This window comes from Heptranchias perlo, chromosome 30, assembly GCF_035084215.1.
Source record: "Heptranchias perlo isolate sHepPer1 chromosome 30, sHepPer1.hap1, whole genome shotgun sequence".
In the NCBI taxonomy this organism is placed as follows: domain Eukaryota; kingdom Metazoa; phylum Chordata; class Chondrichthyes; order Hexanchiformes; family Hexanchidae; genus Heptranchias; species Heptranchias perlo.
Window position 1 is genome coordinate 32941147 of NC_090354.1, and position 3399 is coordinate 32944545.

A 3399-nucleotide genomic window follows, 5' to 3' on the forward strand; every position below is an offset into this window, starting at 1 on the left:
TTTCTGTTTTTCCCTGATTATTTCTTTGGGGAGCAGGTGAGAAAAATAACTGCAGATCATGACTTCAGGCAACTGCTACAGGTCACAGGTCACAGGTGTGAACTGTCTTAGTTACAGTCATTGAGTAAAGGCCTTAGGTCGAGGCTTTCAAGAGGCCCCGCGTCCCGCGCCCCAGCGCCGAGGCCCCGCGCCCCAGCGCCGAGGCCCCGCGCCCCAGCGCCGAGGCCCCGCGCCCCAGCGCCGAGGCCCCGCGCCCCAGCGCCGAGGCCCCGCGCCCCAGCGCCGAGGCCCCGCGCCCCAGCGCCGAGGCCCCGCGTCCCGCGCCCCAGCGCCGAGGCCCCGCGTCCCAGCGGCGAGGCCCCTGCGGCCTAGAATCACTGGCTGCATCTTTTTCCTCAAAGCTGCGGTCACAGTAAAATCATCTGCTTCACTCGCTTAATCTTTAAGCCTTCCCCCCCACCCCTGCCCCAATTATCCCAGGCCTGCTTTTGCCACAGGCTTTGCTCCCTAGAAACCACCTCTAATTACACTCCATATGCTGACATACCCAGGGAACCCAGGAAACAACAGTTCAAAGCTGGGAAATAATCTACAGTCAGGATCCAGAGAGTGGTGGATTTCAGGGCTTGTGGAGAGGGCCCTGGGATCACTGCTCACAGCTGTGCCTCAGGCATTCCTTCTCCGAATCAAATCATACAGCCTGAACAGGGTTAGTCTCTTATTTTCAAATCCCTCCATGGCCTCGCCCCTCCCTATCACTGTAACCTCCTCCAGTCCTACAACCCTCCGAGATCTCTGCGCTCCTCCAATTCTGGCCTCTTGTCTATCCAATAGTGATCATAACATGATCGAGTTCAAGGTAGTGTTTGAAAGGGGAAAAAGTGAATCAGCAGGCATTTGATAAGGTCCCACATAAGAGACTGTTAGCTAAGATAGAAGCCCATGGAATCGAGGGAAAAGTACGGACTTGGTTATGAAGTTGGCTGAGTGAAAGGCGACAGAGAGTAGGGATAATGGGAAGGTACTCACATTGGCAGGATGTGACTAGTGGAGTCCCGCAGGGATCTGTCTTGGGGCCTCAATTATTCACAATATTTATTAACGACTTAGATGAAGGCATAGAAAGTCTCATATCTAAGTTTGCCGATGACACAAAGATTGGTGGCATTGTAAGCAGTGTAGATGAAAACATAAAATTACAAAGCGATATTGATCGATTAGGTGAATGGGCAAAACTGTGGCAAATGGAATTCAGTGTGGACAAATGTGAGGTCATCCACTTTGGATCAAAAAAGGATAGAACAGGGTACTTTCTAAATGGTAAAAAGTTAAAAACAGTGGATGTCCAAAGGGACTTAGGGGTTCAGGTACATAGATCATTGAAGTGTCATGAACAGGTGCAGAAAATAATCAATAAGGCTAATGGAATGCTGGCCTTTATATTGAGAGGACTGGAGTACAAGGGGGCAGAAGTTATGCTGCAGCTATACAAAACCCTGGTTAGACCGCACCTGGAGTACTGTGAGCAGTTCTGGGCACTGCACCTTCGGAAGGACATATTGGCCTTGGAGGGAGTGCAGCGTAGGTTTACTAGAATGATACCCGGACTTCAAGGGTTAAGTTACAAGGAGAGATTACACAAATTGGGGTTGTATTCTCTGGAGTTTCGAAGGTTAAGGGGTGATCTGATCGAGGTTTATAAGATATTAAGGGGAACGGATAGGGTGGATAGAGAGAAACTATTTCCGCTGGTTGGGGATTTTAGGAGTAGGCGGCACAGTCTAAAAATTATAGCCAGACCTTTCAGGAGTGAGATTAGAAAACATTTCTACACACAAAGGGTTGTAGAAGTTTGGAACTCTCTTCCGCAAATGGCAATTGATACTAGCTCAATTGCTAAATTTAAATCTGAGATAGATAGCTTTTTGGCAACCAAGGTATTAAGGGATATGGGCCAAAGGCAGGTATATGGAGTTAGATCACAGATCAGCCATGATCTTATCAAATGGCGGAGCAGGCACGAGGGGCTGAATGGCCTACTCCTGTTCCTATGTTCCTAGCCCCGATTTTAACCACTGCACCATTGGCGGCCGTGCCTTCAGCTGCCTGGGCCCTAAGCTCTGGAATTCCCTCCCTTAACCTCTCCGCCTCTCTCTCCTCCTTTAAGATGCTCCTTAAAACCTACCTCTGTGACGAAGCTTTTGGTCACCTGTCCTAATATCTCCTTATGCGGCTCGGTGTCAAATTTTGTTTGAAAATCGCTCCGGTGAAGCACCTTGGGGCGTTTTACTACATTAAAGACAAGAAATCTTAGAATAAGGGGCTGCTCTTTCAAAACTGAGATGAGGAGAAACTTCTTCACTCAGAGGGTGGTAGGTCTGTGGAATTTGCTGCCCCAGGAAGCTGTGGAAGCTACATCATTAGATAAATTTAAAACAGAAATAGACAGTTTCCTAGAAGTAAAGGGAATTAGGGGTTATGGGGAGCGGGCAGGAAATTGGACATGAAGCTGAGTTCGGATCGGTCAATGCCCTGTGGGTGGCGGAGAGGGCCCAGGGGCTATGTGGCCGGGTCCTGCTCCGACTTCTTGTGTTCTTTAGATTTGTGGTTGGGATCAGATCAGCCATGATCTTATTGAATGGCGGAGCAGGCTCGAGGGGCCGATTGGCCTACTCCTGCTCCAATTTCTTATGTTCTTATGTTAAATAAATGCAAGTAGTAGTTGTTGTTGTTGTGGAGTGCGAGCAGGAGGCCGAGATCCCACTTGATATTCAGGTTAAATCCATGCTCTCTCAGCCCTTTGATCTTGTCGGTGCATTTCCTGCAGTTAATTTTAAATTAGACTAAATTAACACAATAAAAAGCTAAATGAGGAGCATCTAATCGAGCGGACATCGGGTGGGGACCAGCTGGAGATCTCCACCACCGCCTTCAATAGCTGTGTCACTGAGTCTGAAGCATCGACCTGGTGAGAGTGGGTCTCCCAACAATCCCCCTCTCCACACACCTTCCATTGCTCGCTGATGGGACCGCAGATCGTTCCCAAAAAAGATACTGAGGCCCCAGGCTGATCACAGGCCTCACTTTAACCACAAATAGAAGAGGGAGCAGCCAGCAATTCACTATAAATTGGTTCAAAGTAACAAACTGCACCTCCTCGAAAGCTTTGTAAAGGGAACACAAGAAATCAGTCTGGGAGGGAGGGGCTGTGTGATGGGAGGGGAGGGGCTGTGTGGTGGGGAGGGGCTGTGTGATGGAGGGGAGGGCTGTGTGGTGGGAGGGGCTGTGTGATGGGAGGGGAGGGGCTGTGTGGTGGGGAAGGGAGGGGCTGTGTGATGGGAGGGGAGGGCTGTGTGATGGGAGGGGAGTGGCTGTGTGATGGGAGGGGAGGGGCTGTGA